The sequence below is a fragment of the Archocentrus centrarchus genome, unplaced genomic scaffold (assembly GCF_007364275.1).
Source record: "Archocentrus centrarchus isolate MPI-CPG fArcCen1 unplaced genomic scaffold, fArcCen1 scaffold_26_ctg1, whole genome shotgun sequence".
Classification (NCBI taxonomy): Eukaryota; Metazoa; Chordata; class Actinopteri; order Cichliformes; family Cichlidae; genus Archocentrus; species Archocentrus centrarchus.
Window position 1 is genome coordinate 3,435,013 of NW_022060256.1, and position 16,082 is coordinate 3,451,094.

Here is a 16,082-nt window from a genome sequence, read left to right on the forward strand (position 1 = left end):
GTTTTTTGTTCTTTAAATATTATAAATATAAGTTAAACTAAAATCTCGCCTCAGTGTTGCCTGCATTAGCTTCAGTGTTGGCTGTAATGTGTTACACTAATCACACGACACTCTCCGGTAACACAGTAATGTAACAAGTTACTGCACTCAATTCAATAATCACATTACAGTTACAGTTATGGACGAGAGGGTAAAGTGCACACTGAGTCAAGGACAGAAACACCTGCACAGCTAACAGCACGGGCTCTTTGTGAGCGTCTGCGCAGACCCTGCAGCCGGAGCTTCAGCACGTTGCAGAGGCAGTGAGGAGCAGTCATGATTGGAGGCTCCATTTCTACCTGTGCATGTTTCTGCAGTCGCTGTGTTCACTTTCTGTTCATACTCATTAGGACAGGGATTTGTGTCGGGGGTGGGACTAAGGTTGTTAACCTGTAATTGTGTGCATTTCAGGTCATTTTATTTTAAGGAAATGTAATGAGTAGCATAACACATTCCTTTCTCTGGGGAGTCTTACAGAGTGATACAGACAGGGGTGTACAGCCCTGCTTCTCGCCCACAGTCTAGTAATTGCTCCATTTTCCTTTGTCAGTGCTGCTACAGACTGCTAAAAGCAGCATATAGGAAAGGAAGCTTCAAATTCACCCTCTTTTCATTTTTTCCCACTTATGGGCAAAGAGCATGACAAAGATCTTACATATGTCAGAGATTATAATGTGTGCCAGACTAACAGCACTCATGGAAGTGCCAGAACCTCATGGAATGATCTCTCAGTTGTGACAGAGCCCTTTTTATTTCACTGATAAGACTTGACTGTGGTGGTGGTGGTGGTGGTGATGGTGGTGGTGTAGTGGTGGGTTGTAATGCTGACTCCGACCAGAAGAGGGCTCCCTCAACCTCTGGAGGCCTTAGAAGGGTTACAGCTGCAGAGCAGGGGCATGTGAGTCAGGAGAGGGTGATCTCTGAGAGGGTTTATCGGCTGGAAAATCTGAGTGGGTAGATCAAATATACTCAGAGTAGATGTGCTGAAGAAATGTTCAGGGAGAGAAAAAGCATGTCTGCACAAGCACTGTGAGCATAGTGAGGCTCCCTGTGATCAGACTACACATGGCTCAGTTTGAAACTCAGATTCCAGGTGTGAGATTCCAGGTGTGAGATTCCAGGTGTGATCTGCTGTGCTGGGAAAAGGTACTTTTGTGATTTTCTAGTTAGAGTTTACACCTCAACTGCAGTAAAATCCTGTGCAAAAACCACTGATCTCCCACACTGGTGATATATTGGCCACTCAGTGGGGACCATTGAGGAGGTCAGCATTTGCCACCATCGGAGCAGTCTGGGTATTTGGCTCCAGTGTGGGCGACTCCAATCTGACACACCTCACATCCCCGTCCATTGGAGTAATGTGGGGGCGGTGTGACAGGACATGTTTCCCCCGCTGATATCTTGTTTCCCCGTCGGCGCCATCCGACAGTCAGAGTTGCCGCTCCGAGGAAAGCGAGGCTTTATAATTGTAACCACATCCAATTAAGTTTTCAATTCAGCCGCCTATTAATCAGGCCAGTGATCAGAAAGGCAGGAGCCACAGAGCATTTCCTGCAGAGACCTGTGAAGGGAGCAGTGTCTGATCCACACCGAGAGGATCCTCTCTGAGGGGAATATTTTTCTGCCTCTCAGCGTCTGGGGTTAAACTGCGGGCGGGGGGGGGCATAGTTCTGTGCCACAAAAGCCCACCAGCCGTTAATGGAGAGCTACATCCTGCTCAAACATTGTTTCACTTCATCTCCTTCCTTCATTAGTTTATATGCTTTGTATTGTAGTTTTGGAGGAGCTTTTTCTTGTTTTACAGGTTTTTATGTTTATGTTTGATTAAACTTAAATTTTTCCTTTCCTTTGCTTTTCCTTATCTGTCAGAGTACAGACACCAGACTGCACAGTGCATCTATAACACTGAGCTATGCATCTCATCACCTTATGACTGTGCTATTCTGACTTTTAGCTCTCAGAGCAGTCTCAGCATTACAGTCTGTTTTTATGAAGCAGCAACCTTCACGACAGTTCCTCTAATCCGGTCTTTAAGTCTGACGGCATTTCTGGGTCCAAATGCTCCTAAATCAACAGCAATGGCAGAACCGGTGACTGCTCACTATTACAGAAGATTGGAACATACCTTATCAACTGCAGCCATTTCCTCTTCTCTTTCTCATCAGTAAAATGACCGCTGAAGGCGTTTTTTTATTCGGATCGGTTAAAACAATGAGGGATGCAGCATTGCAGCATTTTGAACACAGGACGGTTTGGACCCAGAAATGGAATTTTAAGTGATGACATAGCCACTTGAGGCTGGATCCAATAGCACATCAGCTCCTCCCATGTTAAACTGTTTAGCTTTTACAGAATTATGTTGACAGCCTCATAAAGATGTTTTTGGCCTTTTGGGGAAAGTTCCCTCCCTTAAAACTCATCCATTTACATAATGGAGGTGTCTCGACACAGGCAGCTGCAGCCACTTGGTGTTTGTGAGGCCTCAGCTCCTTTAATCCCACTGAACTGCTTCTCCGCTGTTTTTGCTCCTGCTGCCTTTTGGACCATTTTAATGGACTTATGTTTGCTGTGTAGTACAAATCATCCAAGAAGTTTGTGCTTCAGGGTTGGTGGATCAAATTCTAGTATTCAGTCCCTTAATACTAAATAGCAGATAGCACAGTGACTGTGCATTGCAGTCACACAGGAAATGAGTGCTAGCCAGCTTGGTAGTTAGCAGATAGCTTGGCATTCCATCCAAATACACTATAGCCACTCCTGGGTCCAGAAGTCCAACACAGAGGTACCCAAAATGCCCAAACCAATCCAAAACCAGGAAGTGATGTCAGCCTTCAGCGGTCCTGGTATGGAAGCGTAGCTCTGCAGAGCCAGACCTACATGTTGTAGCTGTCTACTGTCGCTTGGTGGCGCTAATGTGGGCCAGTCGTTATCATGTTCGTGCTGTTGTTGGTCCTAAGCTCTATTAGCTTAGTTGTTGGTCTGAAGCTGGATGCAGAATATATAAGTCATAATGCGCTGTCACTCAAGATAGATGACAAAAACAAGGAGACCACACGCTGACTGAGGAGGTCTCTGCATATTTTAATGAAATAAATAAAGAAACCAAACAGATAGATGAACGATTGTTAGCATATCAGTATGCATGCCATGTTTGAATGCATGGAGGATGTATGAGTGAGAATGTGCCAAAACCAAGGACCAAAATGCTTTGTCAGCCAAACAGCTTCCACGGAGAGACGAGGAGGAGGAAGGAGCCCCCAGCAGAATCAGCCAGGGCTGCTCTATGGGGCATCTGAGCTCCACGTGCTCAGGTTTGCTGCTCCTGAAACTGGGTCAGCTCCACCCACTAGTTACCTGGAAGAGACAGACAGGCAACGAGAAAACAAGGCCACCCCCCCGCCGCCGCCCATCTCAATGTGAAAAGGCTCTATGCATGAGCAGTTAAAGTGTCCACTGCCGCCATTGTCTCTGCTCCTCTTTATTTATTCTAATGCTTTTTCTCACATTGATTCCCCTTCATGGAGCCCTCTGCTGTGCTTCCCCGTCCTCTTCAAGTCAACTTTCCAACTACCAAACATTTGAGCGAACCACATGTTGCACACCGTTGGCCTTTGCATTGGGGGATTCACAGAAGGACCACAGGTCCCACATTAGGTGGACTTTTCCTTTTAAATGTGGAAGTGCCTCACGTCTTGTCCATGAACAGGAATCAGAAGGTAATATTTCCCAAGTATTTCATGAACTCCCCTGAGACTCAATGTCCAATAACACAAATCAATAAATTAATTTTTGTTTCCTGGACTGGCTGTGCTGAGATTTCATTAAATGCCCATTTCTCATAAATAATATGACACAGACTGTTTGCTGACCCTGGGCCAAGGTTACAGTGAAAACATGTTAATTTTCACAGGATATTAATATTATTAAATTCTATGATTGGTGGAGATTCCCTTCAGTTTGGGCTTTCCTTTTGGGAAAGTTTGGAACGTTATATAACTGTGGAATGTGTACAATGATCACGGCAAACCTACTGCCTACCCATTACATTAAATATGCACCCATATTTAACCTGAAGCACTGGGGTGTGACAACGGAAGTGTATTGGGACAAGGTCCTAATCATGATCCGTCTAATGGATCAGGCACATCTAATCCACACAGAGCCACAGTTGAGCTTTGAGCTGCTAAATCCACATGCAGCCGCCTGTCAAACAATAACAGAAATGGAAGTCACTGTGGTGAGCTACCTTTCTGTAATCCCCATGATGAGTTAAAGTGTAGGAGAGAAAGCTTTTTGTTGCTGGACAGATTGTAATCTGCATGACGGTGGGGGTCAGTCACCCCATCCTCTCTGAGGGAACCAGCTTTGATCTGAAGCAGCACGGTGCATTTATCACCTCACTGAAAGAGGTTTTAGTCTAATCTAAAATATCTGATAGCATTTAAATGGTGCTCAAATTCAATGAAGTTCTGCGGTTAAAGGAGCTTTTAGTTATTTTTAGTTTGATTACATTTACATTTATTATCTTTTTAAATCTTAGATCTTCATGAGTTACACGTTTAACTTCACTGACCCAGTTATGACAAACTAATCAGCAGATTTTCATTTTCTTTCAGAGGAGCTCCAAGACTTTTCAAATGTTTAACACCTGTCCAGTGTTAGGACTCGTTTTCAGAAACTAGAAGGCGTCCCAGTGCAAATGAAATCTCATATGGATATAACTGTCTACGGTGCACTCCAATGCAAACCACAGGAGGGAAAGGGAGGCTGTTAAAGGGTCTGTAATCACTCTCACAATAACATTTTTAGTTTCTGTTGGGAAAAATAAAATTATTCTTGCAAGTTTTTATTCAGTTGATCAGTAAATTGGACATGAAGAAAACCTGATGTGATCACAGTCCATGGCTAAGCTGTGGCTCCTCGCAGGAAAGAAGACTGTGAAGGGCGGTTAAAGCAGCCGTCCTGTGAGGAATCCAAACAGCGACGATCAGGACGAAGACTCAGCAGTCAACAGTGAGTTCAAGCAGAACTGCTCGAGCGTGGAGGAGAGCCAGTCTGCCAAGTCTTATTCAACATCTGCTCAAAAGTGCAGCCGGCTCTGTGGATTATTAAAAACCTCTGTGAAGAGTCCGCTTCATAAAGCTCCCAGAAACTTTAACAAACTGCCATAAAAATCAAGAAGTTTTGTACGTTCACCTTCTGTGTGAACACAGTGGAATACTGTAAATGGCCACAGGACACTGACAGGTTCTACAGCTGCAAACTGTTCATGATGATTAAAATTTAAAGCATAGACGAAAAAACCTGATCAAACAGTAATTATAGGATCAGTTGGTACACTGATATATTATTGATCATGTTGTTGAATATGTGTGTGCATGTGCGTGTGTGTGCATATGTGTGATGTGCGTGTGTGTTTGCGTATGTGTGATGTGTGTGTGTGTGCGTATGTGTGTGTGTGTGTGTGCGTGTGTGTGTGTGTGTGTGCATGTGTGTGTGTGTGTGTGCGTGCAAGTGTGTGTCTGTGTGTGTGGGTGTGTCTAATTGCGTGTGTGTGCGTGTGTGTGTGTGTGTGTGCATGTGTGTGTGTGTGTGTGTGTGCAAGTGTGTGTCTGTGTGTGTGGGTGTGTCTAATTGCGTGTGTGTGCGTGTGTCTGTTTGCATGTGTGTGTGTGTGTGTGCGTGTGTGTGTGTGTGTGTGCGTGCGCGTGTGTGTGTGTGTGCGTGCGCGCGCGTGCGTGTGTGTGTGCGTGCGAGTGTGTGTCTGTTTGCATGTGTGTGTGCGTGTGTGTGTGTGTGCGCGCGTGTGGGTGGGTCTGTTTGCGTGTGCGTGTGTGTGCGTGTGTGCGTGTGTCTGTTTGCATGTGTGTGCGTGTGTGTGTGTGCGCGTGTGTGTGTGCGTGTGTGCGTATGTGCGTGTGTCTGTTTGCATGTGTGTGTGTGTGTGTGTGTGTGCGTGTGTGTGTGTGCGTGCGAGTGTGTGTGTGTGTGTGTGTGTGTGTGTGTGCGCGTGTGTGTGTGCGTGTGTGCGTATGTGCGTGTGTCTGTTTGCATGTGTGTGTGTGTGTGTGTGTGTGTGTGCGTGTGTGTGTGCGTTCAGTAAAACAGGAAGCAGATTTATCTGCCGTTGAGAAGAAAGTGGTGACACCACGGCTGCCTCAGAAGTGTGCTGTCTCTCAGCATGTGAGACAGGGATAAGCCCTGAGCCTGAACAATAGGCCCCCTGTACAGGCGTCTGACATGCTTTAGCTCAGATTAGTGTGTAAAATATAGGTTATCCTCTGATTGAGGTGACAAATGGGCTTCATAGAAATCTGAACAGTGATGCTGATTTGACACAGTGCCGCTGTTTTAAAGCTCCCTCCATTATAAAGCTGTTTATTTAGTAAGCAATATGCACATAGACATGTGCCATAAACCACATTCTTTATTGCATGCTTAGACATGTGACCTATGACCTTAATATAACCAACAAAATAGTTGTTATTTTAATTGTCAACTGGTCAAAGTGCAGATGTTTTAAAAGTTATCTTAAACTGCTCCACAAAGATTAGAGCTTTATTAGAGTTGTGAAAAAATGTTCCAACTTAGTGGGAAATATTAATCATGGCTACAATAATGTAAAGCAAAGCAACTGGTCACAACAGTTAATTTAAACCATTTATGCTCAATAACTCAGTAACTGTACATATAATATTAGCCAGGAAAAGTAGCTCTATTGTTTTACTACCCATTGCTTTTAATTCACACATTTGCATTTGTGATGGGGTAATTAGGATCTATTTATTATTCACACAATCCCTCATAAAAGGCTAATGAGCATTTGTTTTGACGACAGTAAAAATGCAAAAGAAAACGATTTATATTTGTTAGCACTCACAGGTCATTATGCTGCAGCTATTTGTCAGGGCGTAGCATCCTCTGCTTAGTCAGGGAGAGACATCACTCATTCATCCTTCCTCCTGGGATGGACTGATGCGTCCTCCCAACAGGGACCCAGCTGTATTTCTAAGAGACCTAGGGTTTATTACTATTAATAATAATAATAATTTTTGTGTAATGAAAATAATAATAATAATGAAGACAAGTGTGCTCCTTAGGTAAGCTTTAAATGCATCCAATAAATGAAGTAAATCAAGTTTTTGTCTCTTTTGGAGTCTCACAGGTACAGGAGGATGAGCAAGCTCTACGCTGTCATTGGTTGAGAGCCATGTCAGTCAAATAATACCTGTCCCCAAATGTTCCACTTTAAATAAATACTTTTAATCTTTTTAAGTGACCCATATGGATCTCTTTTGTTTCATTTTTTGCAGCCAATTAAATAAAAATATTATTTGAGGAATGATGGTGCAGACTGTGGTGGTGGGGAAGCAACTGTAGCTGTGACATAGGATGAGACACCTGTCAATCAAAAAAACACCATGGTTTTAGTGTACTGAACAGTGTGTTCATTTTGCATTTGAAAGAATTTGAAGTCAGCTCCCCCCCCCCCGGTGGCTCGATGATGATAATAATTTTGTGTCACACAGGTTTAAAACTGGCTTGTTGCTTTACTCACTGAATCCTAACAGAACATATATTTACTCTAATTCCTGCTAAATGTCATAATCAGTGAGGCAGCAGTTTTACTGGAGAAGTTCTCTGAACAATAAAGTGGAATAAGAACACAATGGAAGATGTGAACCTGCTCCTGTAGTGTGTATTTAAACGATGATGATGATGGTGCAGCCTGTGAGACTATTATCCACAGCAATGTCCTGTATAATAAACTGATAAATAATAAATTCAGGTCTTATTTGCTGAGTGAGCGCTTTTATTTCCATTTCATTTGACAACATGTGCCGCTGCTCTTGATGCAGATGCTTGTTTACAGTATCAGCATCCACCGTGGTGTAGAAATAGTGTGTGGAGTGATGATTGAGGGGAAATATCAAAAAAGCTCTCCCCTCGATGCAGAGCCAAGACACTCATGGCTCAGAGGTGAGAGGGCCGGTGAACTAGCATGTCCCCACCCTCCCGGAGGCCTGCTGGCCTTCACCTGTTCCCTGTCCTCTTCTCCTCCACCGAGTTTTCCCCCCTGCCCCGCAACAGACGTCTTATCAAACGTGACTGATTGCTGTAATCTGGACTCTAGGCAGCCATTAAGCAAATTACCTGAATCATTGCGAGGATTAGTCTCATTAACACATGATTAGCATCAAATTAAAATAATGAGTGTTTAACTTGTGATGTCTTCCAGTTGTTGGAACAGCTTGATCAGCCACACCAGGCTGACAGAGGGGGCAGCCCTGCCTGTCAGAGGCAGAGGCCAACTGTGGAGCAGGGACGGACCTGCACTGGCCAACCACGAGTCGACTGGCCCAAGGAAAGTCGCACTCAGGTGGCTGGTAAAACTAAAATCTCAAGGTATTTGGTTGAAACATGTCACCCCAGGAGTCATGTAAGTTTGGCTGTAAGTTTTTAAGAATTTGAGCATGTTGCAAATTCTGTCTGTACAACACTGCTTTTACCATTTTTCAGAAATGCAAATATTCAAGAAAGTTCTGTTTCTCTCTGTAACAGTCTGTAATTTGTACAGTCTCCAGTTAGCTAAATCAACACCAGTATATAACACAAGAAAGCTATCCTGAAAGAAAAGAAATAAGTTTTTATTTGAGGTATTTTGTATTCATTTGCACAAAAAAAGAGAGAAAAGGAAACCGTGCAGGTGAGAGTATCACAGAAGTTCTTGCAAGTTTTACAAAAGCAAACAAGCAACCACATTTTTATTGATCATATCAATGTCAAATAATTTCCAAATACTGTGAAAATCTTACAGTAAATATGTCATTCATTGGTTAACAGTATATTTCCCTTTTACAGCCCCCCGCCACCACCATGACCCTGCGAAGGATAAGCGGAAGAAAATGGATGGATGGATTGGATCCTTATCTCAACCACTTTTTCACTTGTTTGTAGCAGTGGATTAACTGGACTGTAAGAACAGAGGCAAAGTCAGAGTACCCGCCACGGTATGCTACAGTACACTGCTGTCAAAATATGAATGAAGACTTTGTCTGCTGATGAAAAGCAAGTTGTAGGAGAAAGTTGCAGAACTTGAGCAATTAAACAATAGTAAAAGAAGTTGCTGAACTTTTGCAGCGTTTCAGTTGTATTTCCCAGCGGCCGCATCAGGCCTTTGCAAACTGTTTGCTACCAACATATAACATACAGCAAGTATGGCCTTTAATTCAAGCTTTCCTTTATAAATGTCTGCATTTAAAGTTACAGTGTGTAACATTTTAACTTCTAGATACCATATCACAGATTTCTGCTCTCTTACAGAGTTCTGTTTTCTTACCTCTCCCAATTCAAGTGCTTAATCCCAGCTATGGTGGCTGCTGTAGGACAAACATGTTTTAGTCAGCCAAGAAAGAGCAAAACCATTCAATTCAGACTGTACCGCATAACGGCCATGGCCAGCCAGTGTTTGTCTGAACCGGCTCTGGATCTGCTCCCTGAGATGTCCTGATTCTCCTCCTTATCTCCTTGTATCCTTATTCTCCCTTTTTCCTTCCCCTTTAAAGGCTTTGCCTTTTGCCAGGCCAAAGTTGTAAATAAGAAATTGTTCTTAATCTGTTTGCCTGGCTGAATCAAGGTTTAAGTAAATATCTGTGGAAGGCTGTAGGTCCACTGTTCACCTCAGCTGTCAGTGCTGGGCGAGTATGGAGAGCCGTTTCATTCAAAATTAAATAAATAAATACTGCTATTGATAAATTATTAATAAATATTCCATGAAATAAATAAATATCCCCATGAAATAAAACTGTTTTTTTTTGTTGCATTTTTCGCCACAGCAGCTTTTATCAGCAGTGGAGGGAGACAGGAACTGGGGGAAGATACAGGGACAAATTGACGACGTGCCGGGACTTGAACGCAGCATATGTATGTGGTCACCACGAAGCCACCCAGGCGCCCCAAACAAAATGTTTTTAAAATAAATTTTTATCTTATTTTATTTTAATTTATTTCAATATTTATTTATTTACTTCATGATTTATTTATTTATATCATAATGGCGTTTTATTTTGTGACACTTTTATTTTATAAAGCTACTTTATGTATTTCAGTGACTTATTTTTTTTAACCCCGTTTTTCATTTTTCATTTTTGCTCTTTTTATTTCATGTTCTTATATTCAAATGAGGGGACGGAGTTTTATCTGCGGGGCAGTGCTGGTCAGGATTGGCGGGGGTTAGTGGTTCTGTTAGCTGGGTTAGTGGTACTGTTAGCTGGGTCAGTGGTTCTGTTTAGCTGGAGTTAGTGGTTCTGTTAGCTGGGTTAGGGGTTCTGTTTAGCTGGATTAGTGGTAATGTTAGCTGTGTTAGTGGTTCTGTTTAGCTGGGGTTAGTGGTTCTGTTAGCTGGGGTTAGTGGTTCTGTTAGCTGGGTTAGCGGTCCTGTTAGCTGGGGTTAGTGGTTCTGTTAGCTGGGTTAGGGGTTCTGTTTAGCTGGATTAGTGGTTCTGTTAGCTGTGTTAGTGGTTCTGTTTAGCTGGGGTTAGTGGTTCTGTTAGCTGGGGTTAGTGGTTCTGTTAGCTGGGTTAGCGGTCCTGTTAGCTGGGGTTAGTGGTTCTGTTAGCTGGGGTTAGTGGTTCTGTTAGCTGGGTTAGGGGTTCTGTTTAGCTGGGTTAATGAAACTTTCTTTGAAGTGGACGTAATTTTGAATAAACTCTCATAAGATGCAAAAATGTAATCGAACTGTTGTGTGAATTTTTTTTAGGACACTGGAGGCTAACATTAGCTGGCATAATGTTAGCTTATAACCAGCTGCAGTTGTTTAGTTGGCTCTTGTCAGCTGTCCTGAGAGGGGAGGGTCACATGTCCAATCTGCCGATAAGTAATTGTGGGAGTATCGGGAATAAATAAGCAGGTTTCTTAAGTTTTGTGTGTTACATTTTTTTACAACACTGACATCAATGTGAACGTTAGTATAAAGATGTCAGTTATTTCAATAATTTTAATCCAACACTAGCAAGAAAATAAATTCTTTTAAATGATAGCGGTGACAGGAAATATGCATTTTCACACATGCATGAAACAAATCTGGTGTCCAGTACGTATCATCCTCCATCACAGCTGCTGGGTCAGACAGCTTTTACCGTGGAAACCCTGAAAATGTTTCCGGTATTAAACTCAAAGAGCATCAAAAAGAAACATAATCTGTGCATTACGATCTTTTCTGAATGAAATCCTGGGGTGCTGTGGTGATAAGAAAGAGGCTTGTCACTCAAACTTGAGTGGACTGTGCTCCTTCTTTACTTATTATTTTAAATATGTGTGATACTGCTGAAGGTAGCGTTCCCATTCCTGCTGCAGTGCACTTTGTTGTCCTCGTACTTGTTTTCTGCTTGTTGTCTTTGAGGTATCCTACTGTGAGACCTGCTGTAATTCCACCTATTAGGTCATTTTATAATTACTAAAGATAATTGTGATTTAATGGTTGTACTTATTGAAATGGGGCTGTATATTGTGTATACATTGTGAATAAATGAAAAGAAACAAAGCCGTATGATATCTGTTTCAAAACTTTCTGGTTCAGTATGAAAAATGGGATTTGGGAAAACTTTTTACTGTTTGTTCAAATCAGACATTTCGCAGCATCTGTCAAACCATAATTAATCCACACTGACAGATGTTGCTTTCTTTCAACCTGTTGACATTTTCTGAAAAAAAGCTCTTGCAACAGAGAACATCTGATTACTGGAATAAATACCAAATAGTTTCACATTATTATCCTTACAATCCACCATCAGCCCCCTTTCACCTCTCTGAAGTGAAGACGAGCAAATGTCCCGAACAAACTGAGGAGTGCAGTGCACCTTCTGCTTTTATCTCAACAGAAGATTTATTTTAATACCACAAATGCATATTTAGTAACCGCTAAGTGTAGTTAAAAACTCTAATGCTAACCTGCTGCTTGGAGATTATGGACCCAGAATGATGATGTGCTTTATCAGAGCAGTGGGGGGGTGTAGATGTCAGGTCCTCACCCAGAAGCACGATTTAATACCATACGCAGTACAATTCCTTTTTGTACTAATGAAAACAATAGCAGCACTAAACACTTCAGCCCACATTTAATTTAATCTTTGAGGGATTATCTTCTTCAGCTAATGTTAGAGTGTAAGAAGGCCCGTGAATATTAAATACATTTCCTCTGCAGATGCTCTGGCAACATTGTCAGGATAATGTCAACAGATTTTTTTCTGAGTTCCTTCATATGGGTGGAATTACTTCATGAAACATTTATGGGAAAGCATTTGCCTTTCCTGAGTTCTCCATTAAGCTTGAATGTCATGACATGAAGGGGTGGGGTTTGAGGATAAAATTTGTGTTAATGGCCTTGTGTTCCTTTGGCTTTGACTAAATTAAAGGGCTTAGCAAATCCATCTTAACCGTGACTCTGCTGGCACGGGGTGAAGGGAGGAGAAGCTCGCTGCAGCATTGTGCAGGTTATTATATTTCAGAATAATCACTCAGAAGCTCTGATTCAGTGTGAGGCATGAACTAAATTAATTCATGCATGAGTTAAGTTTGAATAACTCACTAAGTGGGCTCAAAGTCATGTTTTGCTTGTTTTGCTTGAAAGGGATCTCCTTACACTTTTATGCTTTTTTTAAAAAAAAAAATCACCTGTGGGTGGTCTTTGTCCTCCAAGCTCGGGTCCTCTACCAGAGGCTGGGAGCTTGAGGGTCCTGTGCAGTATCTTAGCTGTTCCCAGTATTGTGCTCTTCTGGACAGAGATCTTGGATGTTGTTCCAGGAATTTGCTGAAGCCACTCTCCCAGTTTGGTCCTGAGTGTTCCCATTACCACGGGGACCACTGTTACCTTCATCTTCCTCGTCCTCTCCAGCTCCTCTCTGAGCCCTTGGTATTTATCCAGCTTCTCGTGTTCCTTCTTCTTGATGTTTCCGTCACTTGGTATTGCAACGTCTATCACTACAACCTTCTTCCTTTGTTTGTCCAGCTCATCGATGTCTGGTTGGTTAGCCGCCACAAGTTTGTCTGTCTGTATCTGGAAGTCTCACAGGATCTTAACTCTGTTGTTCTCAACCACCCTTGGGGGCGTGTCCCATTTTGACCTCAGGACTTCCAGGTCATACTCGGCACAGATGTTCCTGTATACTATGCTGGCCACTTGGTTATGGCGTTCCATGTATGCCCTGCCTGCTAGCATCTTGCACCCTGCTGTTCTGTGCTGGATTGTCTCAGGGGCATCTCTGCACAGCCTGCACCTGGGGTCCTGCCTGGTGTGGTAGACCCCAGCCTCTATTGATCTTGTACTTAGAGCTTGTTGCTGAGCTGCCATGATTAGTGCCTCCGTGCTGTCTGTCAGTCCAGCCTTGTCCAGCCATTGGTCAGATTTATCAGCCACTTCTTCTATCTGCCGGTGGTGCGTGCCGTGCAGAGGCCTGTCCTTCCACGATGGTTCCTGTTCTTCCTCCTCTTCTTTCTCAGGTTTCTGCTGCCTGAGGTACTCACTAAGCACATGATCCTTTGTGGCCATCTTCCTGATGTACTCATAGATCTTTGTTGCTTCATCTAGGATAATGGTTCTGACACTCACTAGTCCTCGGCCTCCTTCCTTCCTAGTGTACAGTCTCAGGGATTCTGGGTGAAACCCTCCATGCATGTTAAGGAGCTTTCTTGTCTGGATGTCAGTGGCTTCTATCGCCTCCTTTGGCCAGTTGTTGACTTTCCACCTTGGTCAGGTTTGCTGTTCACTTACATTTCACTCACTGATTTCACATTGCTTGTGTTAAATGAGTGTTTCTGAGTATTCACTGCACATCACAGTGACAAAAGTTATAAACCACTGTGGTTTGAAGTACTTTCTGCTTAGGTGTAGTTTCAGTACTGACCCCATGGTGTAGAAGACCCAAAGGTATCAGAAACATCATCAGACATCATGTCATTTTTCTGCTCGGTAAAAGACATCGACAGCAATCGTTGTTCGTGATGCTGTGAAGCAGTTTGGATTATAAAGCTGTTTCATCCATAAATGGTAGTGCTGGTGCTTACTAAAATTCAGTGACTGGCTTTGGTTCTAGCTGAAATCACTTATAAAATAGACAAATTTAATCCCCAGATCCAAAACTCACGAGCATTTGGTTAGTGGCTGACAATAATTTACCCACATTGTTATTGCTTCATGTCTGTCTGAGCCCATCTGTGATCTCTGTAGCGGTGAGCGGTGTTTCTCACTGAGTGCACTGTTAGGCTGGCGTGCTGCTTTTTTCTGCAAGGGAATGAAAAGTCATCCTAAGGACATAGCGACACAGCCTAATTGCAGTTGATTAATAAAATACTAGCGCAGGCAGCAGTTGGCAACTTCATTATTATGTTTCTCAAACAGATTAATTGCACTGAACAATATGAGCCTGCCACCAGTGATAGCAAGACTTTGGATACAAAGGCAGTCATCAAGACTGAGCCTGGCTTACATTAGTCATTTTAAATAGCTCACTCAGTGATTACTCTCATGTGCAATCTCTGAGGTACAGGGATGTGGAGCTGGGAGCAAGCAGATGCCCAAATGTCTAACAAGTACAACTGATTGTTGTTTTTCAATGCAAAAGACATTTAAATCACTGTCAGTGTAGAAACAACTTTGCTTTAGCGTCTGTATATTTATCCAAATGTAAGACCCAAATATTGCACATCCATCTGTAGTCTTTGCTTGGACTTAGTTAATGAACTTAAGCTGAAGGGAAACGAGGATCCTTCCCTCACGACAGCAAATAGCCAAGGGCAATAGCCGATAACTAATGTGTGGAATATTGCAATTAGCATGGCAAAGTACTTACAGGGATCAAATTAAAAAATTCATTAACGCTCGCACTTAATTAAGAAACACTTTTCGGTTTACATGATAAATTATGACACCTATTAAATCTTCCTCTACAAGCTGTAATGGCCTTCTTTGCTCCTGGGTATAGGCAGTGTTTCTTTTCAGGTTCAGAGAACTCTCCAAGGAACTTTTATTAGGAATAATGTTTCCCTGCGAGGGATACAGGAGCAGCCATTTTAGGGAAGATGTGCCAGCATTTCCCCCCCCCCTCGGTTGCTGCTGTTGCACCTCAGCATCTTGTCTGAGCGTGTCACCTTTAATTGAAACAAGATCAGAAGGAGGCTTGGAATGAGTGTCTAGTTTTAGGGGAATTAAAATAATAAGTTAAGCATAAAACTGATGATGTTCATGTGAAAGATTAAGCTATGATAGAAGCCTTAAAGCGCTTCATGCTGCGTGTGTGTGTGTGTGTGTGTGTTTTGTCACTGGTGTTTCCCACAGAATTACAGTTTGTGATTGTAGGAAATGAGTTTTACTCACGCTTTTTTTAACTATATATATTTTGTGAAAAGAAGTAAAGGAGCAAACATCAGCGTTCTCTCCTCTGAATCCAAATCCTGCTGCCGTTGGCAGAAGTAGTCGTTTTGCTCTGTGTCCTCGGGGAGCGTGACATGGACCAGTTGTCCATCTGTTGCAGTTTCTGAGTCGACTCAGAGTGGAGCAGAAGTTGAGCAGAAGTGCAGTTGGAATGAGGCCAAAGCCGAATAATATTAAGGACCGCAGCAACAGTAACCTGGTCAGGGGTAATACACAGTCCTATAGATCCGAATCGCATTGTTTTTGAGGAAGTATTGAAATACTAAAATGCATCAAGAAACATCAGCCTACCAGGTTAAGTCTATGCATGGAAACACTGCCCTGCTGTGCGCACTGGCCTTCACTCTAGGGCCAAGCTCCTCAGTGGTCACTTGTAAACAGATAGTTCACTTTCAGTAAAAATGAATTTCGTTACATTTCGTTACTTTTAAAGCAATTTTTTATAATTTAGAAATACGGGAGAGCTTGGCACGTCTTAAAGGTGACTGTCTTTCTGCTTAGATATAGCACTTCATTTAGTGTTGTTTTCCTTATTTACACTGGGGATAAATTACCTCGACTCTTGAGCAGTGGATTATCTATTTGTGGCCTACATAGTCAGTGGTTTGGCTGCAGG